The 21842-nt window shown below is 44.5% G+C and overlaps 1 protein-coding gene across 49 annotated transcripts in view; it reads right to left on the bottom strand.

The window, feature by feature from the left end:
* ESRRG (estrogen related receptor gamma) overlaps window positions 1-21842 on the bottom strand; it is a 663361-nt gene that overhangs the window by 339650 nt on the left and 301869 nt on the right. For 5 of the 49 annotated variants that reach the window (XM_084979084.1, XM_084979090.1, XM_084979089.1 and 2 more), the window contains one exon: window positions 2723-2898. The exons of the other annotated variants lie outside the window; for them this stretch is intronic. The gene's annotated coding sequence lies outside the window, so the exon portion shown is untranslated. The remainder of the gene's footprint in view (window positions 1-2722; window positions 2899-21842) is intronic. 49 annotated transcript variants of the gene reach the window in all.

Genomic DNA, 21842 nt, shown 5'->3' on the forward strand with positions numbered 1-21842 from the left:
AAAAAGTCCTGTTTGACAATGGAGTTTCCTTAGGAAGTAATGATTGATGGTTTCTGAAAGTCTGGATGGATGAACAATTATATACAGTGACTAACACTTGGAGGAAACCAACTTTTGAACAAACCCAACTAAAATCATCTCGAACAAAAAAGGGATGACCAACAGCAAAAGAAAGGGTTTATCTTGGAAACAAATAATGGTTTCAAGATGGCAATTATACTGAGCAAAGGGTTCACAAATAATGAATTTTAAAAAAGCATGTTCTTAAAGCAGTAGTATTCCCCCCCAGCCGTTCCTTCTGAAGCCATTCAAACCCAATGGCAAACACCTGCTGCTGTCCGGCAGCATGAATTAATAAGCAGGTGTGTGGAAGGCTTATCTTCGAGTCATCGAGGATTTCTGCCACTCCTTAGGCTCTGGCTGCTTCCGGGTATCATGGATTATCAGTATGTTCCTTCATTTGTTTATATAAACGGGCCAATGGCTGTTGAAACACTTCAGAGCACTTAACGAAAGCAAACAAAGCTCTTGAACTTTAAATATCCAACAAGAGGAGCTATTGACAAGTAGGACTTTACTCAGCAAATCTCAATATCATTGGGAACCTTTATACAATCCTCCAGATTGACAAAGAAGGCACACAACCCAGACGCTTATCTCAACTTCGGCTCCACATAGAAGATAGCATCCTGATTTGAAACTCGGTTCAAAAACAATGCTGCCACCTTGCAGTTTCACTTGCTTGCTTTAACTGCCATTGGGATTGAAGATAAGTCTATCCAGTGAGAGCAGAAAAGGGTCTTTAGATTCTATGTTAGCCTTCTAGTTTCTAGATTCCCACCCACCCTTCACTCCCTAAGCCGAAAGCTATTTCTGAGAAATCCTGGAAGAGGACATTAGATTCAATCGGGGTGCCTGGATTTCCGTCTGAGCATCCCTCTCATCTGAAGGATGGCGCATAACGTCACACACCCTCCCTGGGAACCGTGTCCCTGACCTGTGAAAAGTGGGAGTAACTCTGGACGCAAAGACCCCTTTCACCTCTAATAGCCCATTATTCTACTCTTTAAGGAATTTACAATGACAAAATCATTTGATTGATTCACATTGGAAAGCGTGCCATGGTAGCAGTGCATATAAAGTTATGTAAAATATTCCCAAATACTGGTAATGGATTCATTGTGTTGTTTTCTTTTACAGCCAGAAAGAAATTGCATATTTCTGGTGATTTGGGGAAATGTTAATATTGCCGTGGCATTTTATTTATTTATTTACTTTTTTAGGGCCACACCCACGGCATATGGAGGTTCGCAGGCTAGAGAAAGAATCAGAGCTGCAGCTGCCAGCCTATGCCACAGCCACAGCAACTTGGGATCTGAGCCACATCTGCGACGTACACCATAGCTCATGGCAATGTCAGATCCTTAACCCACTGAGTGAGGCCAAGGATCGAACCCACATCCTCATGGATACTATTCACGTTCATTACCACTGAGCTACAAAGGGAACTCCAAAAACACCTTGTTTTTAAGAAATTCAAATCACTTAACCTTATTTCCACTTTCCTTTCTAGCTGGATTCCACTTCTTCCCAAGTGTTATGTTTTCTAATGCAACGCACTTGTTTATCTCATTTCAAGCCACCAGGTTTCAGGTGGGAACGTAAGCTTTCTTTACAGGATTCAAGACATTAGACTGAGAAATTTGGGGGGGAAAATCCAAAACTCCTCCTAGATATTGCTCTATGGCCTATGGTTTTACATAGTTCAGCACCCTTAAAGCAAATGTTCACGACTTTGCCACTGACCCACTGCCCTCTGTTACAAGGAAAGACAAGTCTGTTTTGTACACACCTTAGACAACAAGCACTGGGCTGGAGCCCTACAGGGCACGGGGACAGATTTTCGACTGCAAGGTGTTTTTCTTATTTATCCCTCTTTTGATAAAACCACATGCATATCTAACAAGAGAGAAGAGTCTAGAAAAGCTAGAAAACGACATTCTTTTCCCCGCATTCTTTAAGAGATGTTAGATTAGGGAGCAAGGCTCAATGTCTTGTCAAGTGCCTCTCTATGTTTTAAGCTTCTTCTTCTTCTTACATTTTTTTCCCCCACAAAGCCTGGATTAGAGAAGGTGTGAACTACTGAATGATAAAATCTTAGGCCCAGATCCTGCAGGGAACAGCTTTTGAAATTCTCCAACATACAAAGTTATAATGGGGTTTTAATGCATAAAATGGCTGAGTAATTTAAATGTTTAGAAAAGAAAACAGTCTTTCCTAGAGTTTATGAAGTGGTCAGCCTATTGCTTATGATGATTAATTGTGAGTCATCCCTTCAAACACATGGTCCAGATAGAGGATGCTGAAGACACACACACACATTTTTCCAAACGAGCATCTCACTGGGATGGGCTTCATTTTTGCCCATGAAATAAAGACGGGGAAGTGACACACCATGAACCATATTAAGATTGCGGTCTACCCGGCCCACCTTACTAGATGAAGAATAATGTTTTAAACATATGTATTCAGTATCTGTCTGCACGTGGTTCGGCATGACGATAGAGATTACACCTGATCAGGAGGCCAGCAGCCTTTAAAGTCTGTCAGTGTCACAGAGGCCTGTCCCTAATAACATATGCTTCTCTTCGTCATCAGGGTCTGACCCCAGACAGTGACAGTCTTGACAGTAACGGTGACCAGAAAATGTGGGCATGGTTACCTCTCTCTGTCAGCTCTGAAAGCGCTGGGCCCAGAGACAAGTCCTTCTTGGGCCTTCTTCCTGCCCCTCCAGGTGAGGTTGGAAGGGAGAAATCCTTGGCCTGAGCCTCAGGACGGTGAGCGGGACCGAGCGCCTTCACTCCGGGTTCTGTATCTCGGTGCTGCTTAGGTGTTTTCCTTATAAGAACAAAACAGTACAATGTGGACAGTACCACCCACGTCAGGTCATTGTCAGGGTCCAATAATACATGACTGTGATACATGGCCTGGCTCCTATGGATGCTCAACCTGTCCATGATGGGCAGCGCTGAGCAACCAAGGATTCAAATCTAGTCTTTGCCACCAAATAGCTGTCTAATTACCTCAAGGCTCAACACTCTACTAAGCATTTTAGAAGGAGAAGGATGGAGCATAACCAGACCCCTTGGCATCAGCACCTGAACAAGGACACTCTGGAAATTTAACAATATGATATGGTCCACCCAGCACAAAAGGATGCACGGTCATTGGCAGATAGCTCGCCCATCCCTTCCTGAGTCCCTAGAGTTAAGCTGCATCCGTTGGCTCTGTGGTGGTGAAATCTTCCCAACCAATGAAGCCAACCCAGCATTTGAGGGGAAGGGTCCAAGGCTGATTTTGCAGCATTTAAGTGAGAGTATGAACTCCCATTCACGTCTCTCCTAGTGCCCTTGCCAATAAAACTAGAGGAGCAGCAGCGTTTCCCTAAATATTCTCCTGCACTGGGATTGAAAGGGAGGGCAGGTGGAGTTACTCTGAATTGGAGCTAAGGTCTAATGACAAAGCGCTCAGGTCACCATGAGCCAAGGAAATGCTGAAGGAAAACGCACGCTCATGCTTAGAGACAGAGCGACGGTGTGCAGTCCGAGAGTCGACACACTGGCTAAGGGTACCACTCTAATCCCATGCATCTCTCTGGATGTGTAAACAGAGAGTGCGCTGACATGCAGTACCAGAAGCAAAAGTACAGCGTGGACCATCGCGAGCTGGCACCCACGGACCTTGAGTGTTCAGCACTAGCTGGTGACCGGGGCTCGTTTACCATTTACCACCGGGTTCAGAGGTCAAGAGAGGTGATAAACAGAGGGCAGTGACAGTACTGCTATTATATTATTAGAATATTACTGGGTATCATGTGAAAATTGTTTTATACATATTCCCTGATTTCATCCTGTATTAATAAGCCTTGGGGTTTGATATTATCATTCCCATTGTACAGATAAGCAAACTGAAAGTCGGAAGCCTGATGTTTCTGAATCCAAAGGGCTGGCCCTTAATTTTAGGCCAGTCTTACCTAAATTCTAAGGTCATCCCAGCATCGAGTAGAATGACACTGTCGTTGCTTCCGATCCCCAGAAAGGAACTTGAAATCGTTCCTTTAAGCTTTTCCATACTTTGTTTCTAGAAGAGCTTGCAATGTGAGCTAAGAACCTGACACAGTGCCTGTGAGGATATGGATTCCGTCCCTGGCTTTGCTCAGGGGGTTAAGGATCCAGCACTGCTGCAAGCTGTGGGGGAGGTCACAGATGTGGCTCAGATCCAGTGTTCCTGTGGCTGTGGCTGTGGTGTAGGCCGGCAGCTGCAGCTCCGATTCAACCCCGAGCCTGGGAACTTCCATATGGCGCAGGTGAGGCTCTAAAAAGACAAAAAGAAACCTGTACTGAAAGCAAAAAACTGGTTGTCTGGGTCCCTCATGGTTATCACTTGTTCACCAGTGTGATCGTGTGGCTGTTGGGAGCTGCACTGCCCAACCTCATCAGAGGGCACCGCCTGCACATGCTAGCCCAGGAAAAGAGCAAAATCCAAAATTTGAAGTACAGTTTCTATCAAATGTGTATCTTTCTGAAGCCACGGTAAAGCCAGGAAACCCTAAGTCAAGGCACCGTAAGTCAGGGACGGTCCATATTTCTTCGATGCTCTCTGGTTTCCCTTCTATCCGCCCGTACATGGGAAAAGCTGGGATAAATCCCTAGCTCTGTCTCTACCACCTGCATAGGCTGGAGTAACTGACCCTCTTCGTGTCCTCACCTGCAAAACAGGAATAATAATACCTATCTCCTTCAGTGGAGGAGCTTCTTAAAATTCTCTAGTCTGCCATAATTTTTCTTCCCTCTTGATAAAAATATAATTTATTTCATGTAAGTCACTTGACACTTAGCCTTTCTTTTTTTTTGCAGCATATGGAGGTTCCCAGACTAGGGGTCAAAGTGGAGCTGTAGCCACCGGCCTTCACCAGAGCCACAGCAACGCAGGATCCGAGCCGCATCTGCGACCTACACCACAGCTCACGGCAACGCCGGATCCTTAACCCACTGAGCAAGGCCAGAGATCGAACTTGCAACCTCATGGTTCCTAGTCGGATTCGTTAACCACTGAGCCACGATGGGAACTCCCGACACAGACTTCCTTTTTTTTTTTTTTTTTTGGTCTTTTTGCTATTTCTTGGGCCGCTCCCGTGGCATATGGAGGTTCCCAGGCTAGGGGTCTAATCGGAGCTGTGGCCGCCAGCCTACACCAGAGCCACAGCAACGCGGGATCCCAGCTGCATCTGCAACCTACACCACAGCTCACGGCAACGCCGGATCGTTAACCCGCTGAGCAAGGGCAGGGACCGAACCCACAACCTCATGGTTCCTAGTCAGATTCGTTAACCTCTGCGCCACGATGGGAACTCCGACTTTCTTAAATTGACTTTCTGTGTATGATCCTATTTTGCCAATCAGTCAAGTGAATAAATGAATGAAAGTGTATCCAGCTATGTCCAGTGTCAGGTGGGAGGTGTGGAGAACAGAAAAGGTAAATACCATCTGGGCACCCATCAAGTAAGACCAAATAGCTGCGTATAAAAAACGACAGTTCAAGTTCAGTGCTAAGGGAAACTGGTGTAGGGGAAAGTTAATTCCAGAGAAAACCAGAAGCAAGAAGGACGTCAGGTATGAGGTGGTATTTGCCTTGGGCCTTGAAAGATGAGCAGAATCTCAGAGGTTGGAAATTGGTGACACGATGGAGAAAAATTAAAACCTTTCTAATTCTGTCTACATCATTAGCTCTTAGTATTGTGCTTACACAGATCGTTTTCCACCATTTTGTGGTTCACTATTCTGTTTCAAGAATGACATTGTTAGCGATGACGGACCATCTCCTGTGTCCAAGAAAGAACCAGAGCTTGAATTGGGGGGCTGTTTCCCAGAGGGAGAGCTGGACTAAAACCTGGGACCTTCCTAGCCCTCTTAGCTCAGAAGGAAATGGATTCCTGTGACCCATGACAGGAGGCCCTTTTATACATATTCTGCATATTTACAGATTGAAAGCCATCGTGTTTTGCTTGCTTTTTAGGTGTTTTCACAGAAGGAAGGTATGCAGAGGCACACAGAGACCACACTGCCTAGCCTGTGTTTCCACACCTGCCAACACCTACATCTGAAGGTTGTCGTTCAACCTGCACAGCAATAGAAAACGTTTCATAAATGCTTAAAACAAGGAACAATAAAATAGCATTATTAGGATACATAACTTCACCACCACAAAATTATCAAAATTATTTTTGGGACGCTCCCCCCCACCCCCGAAGCCCTTGTCCTTCATTTTTTAGAGCTTGTTTGTTGTCTCCACATCTATGAGAAACTGTAGTTTCTTTTTTGGTTGCACCTGAAGCATGTGGAAGTTCCCAGGCCAGGGATCAAACCTGTGCCACAGCAGTGACAACCCTGAATCCTTACCCTCTACACCACCAGGGAACCCCAGAATTTGTATTTTGTATAAATAGAAAACCGAGGCTTAAGGCATGAACCCAAAAAGGACGACTGGTCATAAAATTGTTATTTCAAAACGGTGTTCACGTCCAATTAACAGCTGAAGCCAAAGGCTATATCTTAGTGATCAATAACTTCACTGCTGTGCGTTCGGTGATGCTGGATCTTATAGGTAAAGAATGGTGTCCTCTCATCAGTGGCACATCTTTTATCCTGTCTCTTTTATTAGCCCATCCTCTTAGTTTATGTCATCTTTAGAACAGTTGATCACCGCACACAGCTCAGTTAACATTTGTCAATTTCCGTATCTCAGTGCCCCACGGTCAGAGATATAAATGCAGCGTTAGGGTCATCTGATGGAATATGCACACCAGAGAAGGGGCTCAGGTCCTATTAAAGATAAGAAAGACAGGAGTTCCTGTTGTGGCTTAGCAGAAATGAATCTGACTAGTATTCATGGGGATGCGGGTTCGATCTCTGGCCTCACTCAGTGGGTCAGGGGTCCAGCGTTGCTGTGGTGTTGGCCACAGTCACAGCTCGGACCCTGTGTTGCTATGGCTGTGGTATAGGCTGGCAGCTGCAGATCTGATTTGACCCCTAGCCTGGGAACTTCCATATGTCAAGGGTGCAGCCCTAAAAAAAGCCAAAAAAAAAAAAAGGATAAGAAAGACAGTGAGACACAGGGATGGACATATATACTTAGTGGACACTTGTTTCACTCTCGCATTTTCGAACTTGAGGCTCTCTCAGGAAACATGCTTCGAATTGACAGAATGGCTGTGGAGTTCAATGCGCAATCAACAGACTCTTGGTGTATGGTTCATCTGCAGAGTTTACTCTTTCTCCAACACCAAACTGTTACTCAAAGAGCCCCAGGGCACCGGCCAGGCAGGAGCACATATGCAAACATGAGAAGTCTCTGATGACAGAAGGGTTAGGCTGCTGGTCAATTATCACTGTCACCGCTCTCAGCATTGGCATCATCGTAACAGGACCATTCCCTGACCACTAGCCAGACACTGTGCTCAGTCCTTTCAGAGATGCTTCCATTTCATTCTTTACCACTACATATTCCCATTTCACTGATGAGGAAAATGAGGCGTGACGAGGTCAAGTAACCTGGTTAAGAAGCCCGTAATCAGAGTCCCCGCCGTGGCAGAAAGGGATCGGCAGTGTCTCTGCAGAACCAGGACACAGGTTCCATTCCAGGCCCAGCAAAGTGGGTTAAAGGACCAGGCATTGCCGCAGCTGTGGCTCGGATCTGATCCCGGGCCTGGGAACGTCATAGGCCTCAGGGCGGCCAAAAAAGCGCAACAGAGGAAGCAGCTTGTCATTAACATGCGAGGAAGTCAGGGTTTGACGACAGGCCTGCCTGGCTCCGCAAAGCCTCCTTGTTCATCACTGCACCTCGCAGCCTTGCAGCCTCTCGCCCTTCAGGCGATTTACAGGGTTAAGCAGTGGCTAAAACAGCAGCAGACTCCTGAAGGCACACACGGTGGGATGGGAAACGAAGGCCTCTGTGTGCCGACAGCAAACACACACACACGCTGGGGAGTCTTATTAGCATGTTCCCCCGTGGCGACTCTGAACGCAGCCCTCCCGTGTATTCCTCGCCAGGTGCCACGAGGGCCCGGCTCCCTTCAAGGGTTACCGCTTCCGGGCACATGAATAACATCGTTAATATGAAGTGTTTAGAGCCTCCCCATCGGTGACAAATACGACTCAGCCCAATTTCCTGACCACCGAGGCCACGGAGGGACAATTTGGTAGATTTCATCAACAGTTCTAATTATGTTCCTGTCAAGTCGAGAACGGAGTAATCCATAACCACGGTGAGCATCCAGACAGTGGCTCAGAAGAGTAATTTATGCCCCAGACACGGGGTCCTCTCTGCAGTTACTGTGCACAACGCCTGACTAGCAAGTGGGTTCGAAAAGAAAGGTGTTAGAGGGAAAGCACAGCCCTCTCGTGCGCAGAGCCTCGTCGGGTGTACGCTTCGGAGGGCTTAGGAGGTAATGACTTCTAGAAAGTCTTGTGTATACAAGCATCCGGGAGTTCAGGGCTCTCGGCAGCCTCAGAGCTGCGGGTTGTAAGACACAGGATCCGGGCTCCAAGCCTCTCTCCGGTTCCTTTTAAACGGCTCCTCAGGAGCTGCATCACTGCAGAGGATTTTCCGGCAGAGTTTTTTCAAGGGTGACAGGAGAGATGCTGGAGAGGATGAGCCAATGAGCAGTCAACTTAGGGAATGGATTTTTTAAAAATAACCGTTCAATCCTCAGATAGCATCATCACCAGAGATACAAGGATACTGTTAGAAAGCGGGGCGGGGGGGGGACCCTTTTATGAAGCTATAAATAATGTGCTAATGGAATGTGCAGAAGAATTGTTAGGAACAGTTAACGGAAATGTCACGACAGCCCCGTGCACGCTGCCCCCCTCCAACTAAACTCTGAGACCAGAGACCAACAATTAGAAAAGAGTTGGTGAGGGGGGGAAGGAATGGGGGGCAGAGGCTAGAGGAGAGAACTCGTTACGGAGTTTTGAGTGATTTTTCCCCTGCCACCTATACTGGGATTCAGCTCCTGTTCCCTCCAACAGGGTAATTTTACACATGGCATTCTTATTAAATATTTCAAAGGGGGGAGGGGGAGAAGGAGGAGGAGTTATGTGTCTGCTGCCCTTTTTTGGGGGTTGTTTTTTCTTTCCAAGAGTTAAGGCTGGTAATGTTAGCAGCTGCTTGGTTATTATTACTGATCAGTTGTTAATTAAAATAAAATGAAGTGTCTTAAACTTCAACACTGTATTGCAAATTATGCAAAGACACAACTAATTGCATTATTAGCAAAAATTACATTTAAAAATAGCTCCACACAAAGAACTAAAATTACCTAATCTAAACTTGCTTTTACCAAATGAAGCCTGAGGAGACAGAGCTCTGGGGAAAACGGGTTTTTCTGCCTCTCATTCAACAGAGACAGACAGAGATAGAGAGACAAAGAGAGAGAAACGTGCCTTACATTTTATCACTAAATATTAATAGAAATAGTAAACACATTTGAAATTACCTAAGGCAAACTATCAGATAAATTTAGAACATTCTATCCCAGTATACCCATAATATGTATTTAGATATAGTTAATTCTGGGTCATACACAGAAAATTTTCTAGGCAATTAATTCAGGAAAACCAGGATTCATTATAATTGTGAAGGCTTTCTTGGGTCTTTAAATGTAGGGCCTGCTAAGAGGTTGAAATAAGCCCAAGAAGGATGAGAAAGACATTTGCTATTCACTGGGCATTTACCTGTAAAATACATATGAACATTTTTTTTTTTTTTTAACTTAGAAGGCTATGATCCATTGTTCTTTTTTCCCAAGTTGCTTCTATCCTTCGCCTTGGTAAGCAGCCGAGAGCTGCCAGTGTCTGCAAATAATTCCTAAGGCTGCTTCTGTGGCATATGGAGGTTCCCAGGCTAGGGGTCGAATTGGAGCTGTAGACACCGGCCTACACCAGAGCCACAGCAACGCAGGATCCAAGCCACGTCTGCAACCTACACCATAGCTCACGGCAACGCTGGATCCTTAACCCACTGAGCAAGGCCAGGGATCGAACCCGCAACCTTGTGGTTCCTAGTCGGATTTGTTAACCACTGAGTCAGAATGGGAACTCCTAATTCTTTATGCTTAGTTTTGCTCCATGGAGACTTGGGGGAGTCCACGGTGCTCTTCGGGCTTTCTTGCATGGTATGAGTGGTGATAAACTAATGCAAAACAAGACAAGGCACCTGTCTCTACAAGCCAGCAGTGGGAAATCGCCCACTGGATATCACGGTGCATTGAATATCATTTTGATCATTTCTCCTTTAACTCCCTCTCCCCTTATTTGTAAAGCTGTAAAGCCACCACCAGCTCTACTCAAGAACGGCAGCTTTTTTAAAAAACAAAACAAAACAAAAACAAAAAACAAAAACAAAAACAAAAATAAAAGCAGTGTGGAAAAAGGACGATCATGACCTGCATTTGGGAGACGTCCTTCTTGCTCAACACCGAAGCTCCTAAGCTGAGTGGAAAGTTCCTTTGGACTCTGAGTCTTGGCCAGGTGCCGGCCGTAGGCGGAAAACATGAGCATTATTCTCCTGATCCAGGGCAGAGAGACACGTTTCCGACTGAAAGGTCGTTGGGCTTCAGGGTCACGTGTCGGGCCCTTTTCATAAACAGCCACGGCCTGAAGAGCATCGGACAACCCTGGCAGTGTACGTCCACCAGCCAATTTGGGGAAACAGTCCTTCTAACCAGGAGGGAGACCGTCTCATCGTGTAGCGTACCCCAACGTACGAACGCGTGGCGAAGACAGGGCCACCGCACCTCGCTGTACTCTTCTCCACGTCCTTCACCACCATCTCTGCTTTCTAATTTAATGTCACTTTTTCCCTGTCGATCATCCGCCATGACTTACGAGAGTCAGGGCAGCACTGAAAGACGGAAGGGTGATCACTGCCCTCACACTGCGACAATGCGGTCGCAAGGCGTGATTCTTCGCCTCTTTGCTTTGAAGCCCCAGAACCGGTGGGGGAAAAAACTAACTGCAATGTATACATCTAAGGATAACCTGACCCCCTTGCTGTACAGTGGGAAAATAATAAATAAATAAATAAATAAATAAATAAAATAAAATAAAATAAAATGAAGCCCCAGAACCCACTGGCCCAGACCTCTGCATTTACCGCATGTGATGCTGTGCACAGAGCGAGCGCTCAAAAAAGGGAACTGTGGATTGAGCTTTTGCAGGGAAAGTTGCACCCTTTATTTTTAAAAAGTGTTACACTTCAAATTTTACAAAAATATTATTTGATTACATATTATTTAAAAAGGTGAAATTTAGGAGTTCCTGTCATGGTGCAGTGGAAATGAATCCGACTAGGAACCATGAGGTTGTGGGTTTGATCCCCGGCTTTGCGCACTGGGTTAAGGATCTGGTGTTGCCGTGAGCTGTGGTGTAGGCCAGCAGCTGTAGCTCTGACTCGTCCCCTAGCCTGGGAACTTCTATATGCTGCGGGTGTGGCCATAAAAAAAAGCAAAAAAAAAAGTGTAATTTAGAAAGAACACATCAAGTGAGGAAATCCGCTGAGTCATAAGAATTCAATGATAAGAGCCATATAGCATTTGATATCTAGTCCAAGACTGTAGGGATCATTACCAGCCTTAGCTACAGATTCCTAGGCTGTTCATTTTAATAATTATAAGCTGTTTGGAAATCTGCAGGTTTTATGGTATGTTGACACTTGACTGCTTCTAGGTAGTTTAGTCATTTTTCAAATCTGGATGCACTGTTTCTGGGAAAAATCTGACACACACTAAATTGGCCAATTAAAACCCTTATTTGTTATTTAGTTATTCATTTTTTATAGGAACAGACAGTAGAGATAGATGCCACTTAAGGCTAAATTTAGGGGAGAGAAAGATCAACTGTCCAAATCAAGTTGGTTAGTTCAATTTGGTTACCAAATTCCCTCGGTATAGCTCTCACCAGGCTACTGTATATCACTGTTTGTCTAAAAAGCATTCTTCAGAGACTCTGCTGGGGAAAACCTGCCAACAGGTACTACCCATTCATAGCTATATAGAGCAAGCAAGTGTTAACATCACAGTAGGACTAGCACATACATTGAGGCGGGCTTAGAGCAGTTCCCAACTGTCACATATGGGGCTGTTCTCTGTGCAGTGAAAGGTATAGGACATTGCATGCGAAAGCCAAGATGAGACCAAGAGTTTCCAGCTCTTCAAGCATATAATGAACACGGGGACAGCACTGCCCAACTAACAGCACTGCAATGAGCATGAAATACTGTGCAGTTAAAGCATTTTGAAAGCTGTACAAGTGAATGAGAAATCACAAGAGTCAAAGATGACTTGGGATTTTTTTAAGTTAATGTGGATGTTGGAGTAGAGTTGGCCTTGAAGAAAATCAGAGAGTCAGAAGGTGATAACTTGGAAAGGAGAAGGAAAATGTTTTGAGAAAAGGGGATGGTGAGCTTCAGGCAGCACATCCAAGTGGCCTTGACCAGCATTTTGAAGTGTTGTTGGAAATCAGAAGAGAGGTTGAGACTGGAATGTACTATATTCATGGACATCAGCTTTGAAGCCCTACTCATGGACCGATGATGATGACAGATGTGAGCAGCTGGGTGGCGATGGATACAAAATGTTAGCAAGGTAACATGGAGAAATTTAGGTGCATACAAGGTCACAGAAGCTGAGAAGCAGGAACACATCAGTAAGGAAAGGGCCATTAGATACAGCAGAGTGTTCTAGAATATGAGAACTTAAGAGCCTTACGAACTCAAACACATTCTAAAAGATCTACCTGGCCTTGCTCCCTCCCCTCCATTTGGGATTCTGATGTCCTATTTCGCATCTTTATGTTTATGCTTTTGCTATTCATTGTAGTTATAACTGCTCTCATAGAATTTTTTGATTTTTAAAATTTATGTACTGGCTTACTTAAATGATCATCAACCTTTTAAATACTTAATGATATGTGGAATCTAAAATATAGCCTAAATGAACCTATCTACATAACAGAAACAGACTCACGGACATAGAGAACAGATTTGTGGTTGCCAAGGGGTAGGGGGAGGGAGTGGGATGGATGAGGAGTTTGGGGTGAGTAGATGCAAACCATTCCATTTAGAATGGAAAAGGAATGAGGTCCTACTGTACAGCACAGAGAACCATATCCAATAGACTAGGAAAGACTGTGATGGAAAATAATGTAAGAAAATGAATGTACATATGTATGACTGAGTCATTTTGCTATACAGTAGAAACTGGCACAATTTATAATCAAATATACTTCAATAAAAAATTAAATAATTAAATACATAAATAAATACTAATCTTTCTTACTATAATGTTCCCTTTCCTATAGATTCTTGCTTCTTTTCTATTTAGAGAAGACCTTTCAATATTTCTTCTAAGTAGGTTTAGTACTGCTGCATTCTTTTACTTTTTGCTTGTCTAAGAAATCTCTCTTTCTATCCTAAATGATAATCTGGATAATCTTGATGGTAGAGTATCCTAAACTGGAGGTTTTCCCCCATTCAGGACTTTGAATATATCTTGCCACTCCCTTCTTACCTGCAATGCTTTTGCAGAGAAATCAGCTGACAGATTTATGGGGATTCCCTTGTAATTGACTTTTTATTTTTCTCTTGTATCTACAGTGGAATATTACTCAGCCATAAAAAAGGAAATAATCCCATGAGCAGCAACATGGATGGACCTAGAGATTATCATACTAAGTGAAAGTAAGTCAGAGAGAGAGAAACATAAATATTAGGCAATGTCACTTATATAAAGAATCTAAAAAATAGTGCAAACAAATTGATTTTCAAAACAGAAACAGGCTCGCAGATATAGAAAAGGAACTTGCAGTTACCAAAGAGAAAGGAAGGGAGGGATAAATTGGGAGTATGGGATTAAGATGCACAATACTGTACATAAAATAGACAAACGGCAAGGATTTACTGAAGAGCACAGAGAGCTATATGGACTATCTTGAAATAAACTATAATGACAAATATCTAGTTTTATACACATATATGTATAACTGAATCACTGTGCTATACACGTGAAACTAATATAATCTTGTAAACGATGCTTTAAAAAAAAGTGTATGAGGACTGAGAAAAGATCAATGAACTCCATGATTGGAAGGTCACTGGTGACCACGGGGGCAGCAATGGAAGGGCAGTAGTGAGGAGGCACCAGATTACAAGGGGTCAAGGAGCAGGCTGTGACGACTCCATGGAGATCTGGTCCATGGAACATTTTTATGAGAGAGTTGATGGTGAAGGAAATGAGAAAAGCCAGGCAGTTATCTGAGCAGTTACCAAGGTGGGGGGGAAACTTTTGTCTGTTTATTATTATTTTTTTTCTACAGCAGAAAAAGAGTCCTTGGAGTTAGAGGAATCCAGTATGTGGAGGGACTAACTGGTGGGGTGAATCTGTGAGAGCAAAGGAAGGACTAGGATCAGCTTAGGCGGAAAGATGCAGCTCACCAGAGATGGGAGAGGAGGGAAGATACCTCAACTCTATTTAACTTGACGACAGAAAAGAGTGGCAAGATGAAGTGTGGGGCTATCTCCTAGTCCTTAAAAGAATTGCAAGCTACCTTGGAGTTCCCTTTGTGGCTCAGCATGTTAAGGACCCGACATAGTGTCCATGAGGATGAGGGTTCATTCCCTGGCCTCGCTCAGTGTGTCAGGGATCCAGCATTGCCATGAGCTGTGGTGTAGGTCAGATCTGGCATTGCTGTGGCTGTGGCATAGGCTGGCAGCTGCAGCCCTGATTCAACCCCTAGCCTAGGAACCTCCATATGCTGCAGGTGCAGTCCTAAAAAGAACGGAAAGAAAATAAGGTGGTAATGTTTATATTATAACATTTAATGAGAATACATCACTAAAGGAATTCTTTGATGTCTGGCAAACAAAATAATTGCTTGATTTACTGGACTGTCTACTCTTTAATCCCACTGCCCTAGGATCATGCACATTTAGCTTTATAGAGTCCATTGTCTCAAATGGCAACATTCGAAAATAATGTGCATGCTCAATTATGTATTTGCCTCCCAAGCAAGTGTAATATTTTGGGAGTTCCATCTCCTGTTTATACAGAGTGCAGGAAGCAGCCAATGGTTCCATTTTAATAAAAATCTGGATAGGAGAATGAGAAATATATTTTTATCACCAGACCGATTTTCAAACCTAAGAAAAATAATGCAGGTAACTGGTAGGTTTTAGATAATGTGAATCCCCAACTCAGACATATGAACAGTCAATCATTTAGAAACAAAAATCTTACTAGTGCTCTAGTTTCTTTTATTTTGAGTATGTCTGCCAGCTTCACGTGGCAAGAATCAGTTCTGTTAGTCTCTGCAAGAAGTAAACTTGAGGACAGGGGAGAAGGCAATGAAATAAGAAAATGAGGTTCCTCTCTCCCCAGTGAGTTAAAACCCATCAGCAGTAAGTCATTGAATTTAACTGCACATCTCTTATTATTTTATTTTCCCGTTTTCACTGTTTTTATTTCTACAATCGCAGGACAGCAAGACCATAATCTCCCAGCGGGAGCCTGGCACCTGCACAATGGGATGACCAGCTGGGCAGCAGGAAAGCCCTCCTGCTCTTCCCTCTCTGCTGTATGAAAGGGGCTTGGCACAGATGAGTTTCACAACCTCCACCGGCCACATCTCCACCCCCCCGCCCGAGCAATCATCAATATCAGCATCAAGGGGTGCGCTGCTTCCGTAACACATCCTGGCAGCAGAGTTAGCTCAGCATGCAAGCATTTTGGCTCATCTGAAATCCTTCTGCAGTCGAATCAAACATGACAAGACGATGGCAAAAAGAGGGGCTATTATCCCCAATGAGAGCCAGTGGTGTGAGTGGCAGAGACAAAAAGAGGGGGAAAGAAAAGAAAGAGCTAAGAAATAACTAAGAATAATAAGCCCAGATAACATGGGCTGCTGGCTGCTAGGTACACAAGTACACACACGTACACACACACACACACACACACACACACACTTGCTCAGAGAAGAAAAGGCGAATGCTTCCAAGCATTAGTGCCGGGCAGATTCAGCATGAGACCACCTCAAAATAAGAAGAAATACCAAATACATTACTCTATGATAAAGCATTTGTCACTCTCAGGCAAAGATACACTTAACTTTGAGAAAGGTAACCCTTGCCATAAACATCTCTGATTTTTAGAATTCCAAAGCTCTCCTTTCCTGCTTGAATCTGTGTCAAAATCACCATCCCTGGAGAAGTCGGGCATCTGTGATGAGGACCAGCAAATCCTGGGGTAAAAGCCAATGATCTCAGTTTGTGCCAAAGACACATTTCCCTTGAGTCATCGGGTGGTCAAAAGAATTCGATATCATGGGCAGAGAAGAAGAGGAACCACCCTGAAAGGCAACAAGGATTAAAAGTCCAGCTGATGGGGTCCTGAGCCATGAACCTCTATCACTGCTTCCTGCACGCCGGGTACCACCGGCAGAAAGATGATGGGTGGGATGGGCCGGGAGCTGTCCTTTGTACGATTCGCAAAAATTGCTAGGATTAATTTTGTCTAACGGTTATAGGTTGAGACTTATAAAGTAGGCAATGAGGTCAGTGAGCTTTCAAAAGCTTTACATTTTGTATATATATATATGAGAGAGAGAGTGAAGATTTAAGGCGGCATATGACTAAAAGCCCTACTACAACCCAGGCTTGGGAGATGAGCTTTTCTTCAGTCTGTTTCCCCCCAAATTCTCTCTTCACTTATTTAACTACACCTGAGATGACATGGAGTAGAGACCAAAGCCACTCTCGCACCTAGTTTTTATGTTCTTTCTATACCCACCAGATGAAATGCCTTTCTCCTGCCTTAGACCTGCCTCTGACCCGAGCTCCTGAAACCAAGTATGGAGAAGAAAGAATGAGATCATTTCCTGATTACTCATATCGTAATTTCTCAATGTCATCAGGGGAAGATTGGTTCTGACTCTGGCAGTGAATGAAAGAAGCAGCGGTATGACCTCAACAACTGGTCTGCTTTTCAGTCTACAGAAGTGTTGTCTTTAGTATACGAAGATCATGCCACCAAGTGACAATTAGCACACGTACACTTCGCCATTTTTCTCCCTGGTTTTGATAATGACTTTGAAACCCTGACACTATCTTTTCGGATAACTCAGTGACCAGAGGCATACCTTGTTAAGACATTTGATGAAATTTAGACAAATACAGTGATGTTATTAAGAAAAAGAATGACTGGCCTAGACAAGGGTTGAATACATGCCTTTGGCCCCAAATCAACTAGGCTCTAATCAACTAGGCTTACTGTAAACAGCACTTCCTTAAGGTTGAAATGACTGGTAATAAGCAGCTATAGTTATCATCGACTGACCCCAAGTTGAACAGGTGGCTTCTTTGTTAAAGAGTATTGCGGATATTTAAATTAAATAGAATGTGGTGGTGTTTTTTTTTTTTTAATTTCTGGAGAGGGAGAAATAGGAGGAGAAAGAATGGGGAGGGGAGTTATAGGCAGAGATGGAGACAGAGTCAAGAGATGCAAATAAAGATGGAGATGGAGAAGGGGGAAAGGGTGGAGCTGGGAGATGGAGAGGAGCAGGGGAAGGATGGAGATGGGGGATGGGGAGGGGGAAGGATGGAGATGGGGGACGGGGAGGGGGAAGGATGGAGATGGGGGATGGAGAGGAGAGGGGGGGAAAGGGGAGGGAGGCGGGGAGAGGGAGCTCGCGAAATCGCGAGAGAGGGAGAAACACTTGGATGCTCAGGGTGGACTGCAGCATGGCCTCTGGCAGCCTCTCCCCTTCCGAGGAGTCTCAGAACGAAGACACAGTCCCCTCTCCAGGGCAAACGTCTCACTCTTTAACTCAGGGGCTAGCAGGCCAGTCGGCACTGGTTTGCACACTCTCCTCGTCCTGGGGGATTCTAGCGGAATTCAATCAGGAAGGAAACTGCAGCAGTACATGAACACTGGGCAAAAGCAGCTGCCAGCTTCATTTAGGATGGACGTTTAACACGAAGGAACAGGTCTGGGAGCATTTTGCTGCCCACTTTGGCGAGCGGTTAAGAATCATGCCTCCCCAGGACAGTGGCAGGCCAGGTGGAAACCTAAGACAGTAAGACAGGTAGCTTATGGCAGGTTCACCTTATCATGCTGGCACCTCTTAACACCCCCTCCACCCTGAAGGGCCACAGGGGCTGGTGCTTTGGAATAAAAACCTAACCAAAAAGGCAAGTATCTGCTTCTAACATAAAACCTTTGGGAAATGGACGTGCCAGTTCATCCTGGTTCAGCAAATAGTGCACACGTAACTTTCTAAGTTAATCTTTACATTTACAAAAGAAAAACAAGAAGAAAAAATATGGGCTTACGATGGCACAGATGGTTTTTTACAAAAGGAACATATTTTTCATAAGGAGGTCCAGTTTTCACATCAAGTTTTTATTTTTTCAAACTTAAGTAACCCTCAATGTAAAATAGATGTCTGGCCATTAAAGCAAATAAAATTAATTTGACTAGAAGCTCCTTGCCAGATTGAACAAAGTCAAACCAGAAGATATCTTTCTCCACTATTCATACCGGCAAGAATAATTAAGACAAAGCATTCAAAAAGCAAAGATCATTCTTTTACATTTTTTTATTATTATTATTTTTTTTGGTCGTGCCTGCAGCAGGGGGAGCTCCTGGGCGAGCGATCAAACCCGAGCCACAGCAGTGACAATGCCAGATCCTTAACCGCTAGGCCGCCAGGAAACTCCCACAAAGATTATTCTTGATGTTGAATAGCTTCACTTGGGAAATCTATGCCAGCAGCTTATTCACGAGGCCAGGTTCTATGCAAGTTCTTAACTTCCCTACTCTGTCTCAGCGTGGAATTGTTACCTTCATCCTGTAGCTTAAGGGAACCCGGGTTCGCAGTTCAGTTAAGACATCGCTTACAAGGGGAGTCTGGCGCAGGTCTGCGGGGTCCTCATGGGAGCACTCCCACGGTCCTCAGTGCCAGGGGACCCCACTAGCAAAGAGGAGTGCGTGGAAGTCTGAACGGAAAGCTGTCACAAAGGGACACCAGGGCAGTGATGGCTGAGATTCTACATGTCTTCAGAGCATCAGAAGCCAGCAAAGTTGCTCCTCTCACAAACTCCCTTCTCTCTCCAACCCATAGTGTCCTTAGAGCAAGAGGCAGATGGACATTCTGCCTGGAGATGCGACACCAACCCAACTGTCACCAGGACTCCAAGGAAGCAGTATGTGCTCTGCCGACAAGATAACCAGAACTGGCATATGCACACTGAGGTCTATGGAATGACTGGCCAGAGGGGACCTGCTGCATCGCACAGAGAGCGCTACCCAGTATTCTTGGGTCATCTATGTGGGAAAAGAGTCTGAAAGAGAACGGGTGTGGGTCCATGCAGAACTGAATCGCTTTGTTGTACACCAGAAATGATCACAGCCTGGTAAATCAACTAAACTTAATAAAGCTTTAATTTATAAAAATAATAATAAAGGAGTTCCTTTTGTGGCGCATGGGAAATGAATCCAACTAGGAACCAGGAGGTTGCGGGTTCGATCCCTGGCCTCGCTCCGTGGGTTAAGGATCGGGCATTGCCATGAGCTGTGGCGGAGGTCACAGACACAGCTCGGATCTGGTGTGGCTGTGGCTGTGGTGTAGGCCGGCAGCTGTAACTCTGTTTAGACCCCTAGCCAGGGAACCTCCATATGCCGCCCTAAAAAGAGTGTGGCCTTAAAAAGCAAAATAATAATAGTAATAATAAAATAAAAATATAACCCAGGCAGAGACTAAATCTGGCCATGTTACCAGTTGTAAAGGGTTTTCAGGGGAATATGTCCATCTTTATCTACCCACTGGCAGGAAAGCACTGCTGCTAATCCAAAAAGCAAAAGTGCTATAGATTGGACAGTGTATTTACCCCACAAAACTTTAAAGAAGTAAAAGATGGCTGAAGACTGCTTTACTGCCTCACGTGGCAGATGTGAGCTATTAGACACAAATGCAGGGTTGGTGGTGTTTCATAACAACCTACTAAACTGGAATCCAGACTTTATGCCTGTGGAATATGAAATACATACCATCAAAAAATGAGTCACCATGGACAAACACTAGCATAGGTCCATTCTTCTCTCTTCCCGCTTTGAAAGGAATGAAATTACCTCGTCTTAATTTCATGAGGAGCAGGTGGTCAGACCACCTAGTGAACTGCTCCGTAGCTTAATCAAAGATGGAAAGGAAAGAGCTGGGAATGGCTCTACTTCTTTTATAAAAATGTATTTCCATGCATCGTTTCAACCCTGTCCTAACAAAGGGAGCTATTAAGACACTGAGTTTTGTCTTGTTCTGTTTTGCCTGAGTTTTATGAATCTTTTTTTCAACAGTAACGCAAAAAGCAGGAAGTTTCGACATTGTGATTTTCTTAACGAACGGAAGATAACCTTTTCAAACAAGGCTTTACAAAATATTCCATCAGCAGAAGTCTGTGAGGCAGGTCGGTGAGACCAACTTTTCCAAGGTATTAAATTAAAAGATGTTGAATTAAGTTAAATGCCCCGCATTGAATTGACATTTCCCCTTTTTTAATGCAAGCTAAGATTGATGAAAAATACCACTTATCTACATTAAGGGTCAAAATCTCTCGCAGAAGGAGCTTCTGGTTCAACACGTCGGAGCAGAGTCAGTCTTCCATAATCCCGGGACCAGGACACGGATCACATTCTGATGATCCAATTTATGGTAGGGTTCTTTGCAACCATCTAGCCAGCAAGGCCCCTAACAGATTGTGGGGCTGTAACATCAATTTCTTAAGTGCATTTAAAGGATTACAAATGTTAGTCCTGGCTTGAGATTGAAACACCTATTGAGGTGCTCTGAGCCACATTACTGTAATTGGGTACCTGAATTAATGCCATTTCCTCTGATGGGTGAGCTGAATACATTGGAATTAAGAGTCCTTTCTGCGCTGTCACTCTCCCGTTCCTTCTCCCCTTTTCATTCCCTGGGAACATAAATCCGAATTGAAATAACTCCCTTTTTTTTTTAATCCGGAGAGCTTTAATTACAGCCCTCAGGAATCCAAGTATTGTTCCCAGTTTTACCTCGTGCTCTGTTTGGGTGCTTTCTCCTTTGGCTGGTTATCTTAATACCCAGCGCTCGACAGATGAAAATACAATGCTTTTCTTAATAAAATGGATGGAGTGAGGGGAGGGGGAAAGGGAGAGGAGGAATCCTTCGGCTTCTCCTTCCTTCCAGCCAGATGAAACGCTTTGAGGACCCAGAGGAGAGAAGGTGACATTCATCACAAGCCTGGGGAACTGGAATCAGACACTGGCCGCCCTCCACGCCTTTCTTCCTTTCTCGGGCCAGTTGAAGTAAAAGTTCTGATGAGGGAACAACTGAAGGGCTGGGCATTGCCCGGATAGTTTATTTTAGCATTTGTTTATTTATTTATTTATTTTGTCTTTTTGCCTTTTCTAGGGCTGCTCCCGAGGCACATGGAGGTTCCCAGGCTAGGGGTCGAATTGGAGCTGTAACCGCCGGCCTACACCACAGCCACAGCAACACAGGATCCTTAACCCACTGAGCGAGGTCAGGGATCGAACCCACAACCTCATGGTTCCTAGTTGGATTCGTTAACCACTGCGCCACGACGCGTCCGGATATTTTAAACTCTAACATAAGTATGAGGACCTTCTTTCTCATCTTTATTAAGTCCCTCAACTCGGGGGAAACCACAGGGCATCCCTCCCTGCCTTCAAACCA

This window comes from Sus scrofa, chromosome 10 (genome assembly GCF_054392235.1).
Source record: "Sus scrofa isolate SSC_HxYL_T2T_F1_AM1 chromosome 10, Sscrofa_HxYL_maternal_Yorkshire_Landrace_v2.0, whole genome shotgun sequence".
Classification (NCBI taxonomy): Eukaryota; Metazoa; Chordata; class Mammalia; order Artiodactyla; family Suidae; genus Sus; species Sus scrofa.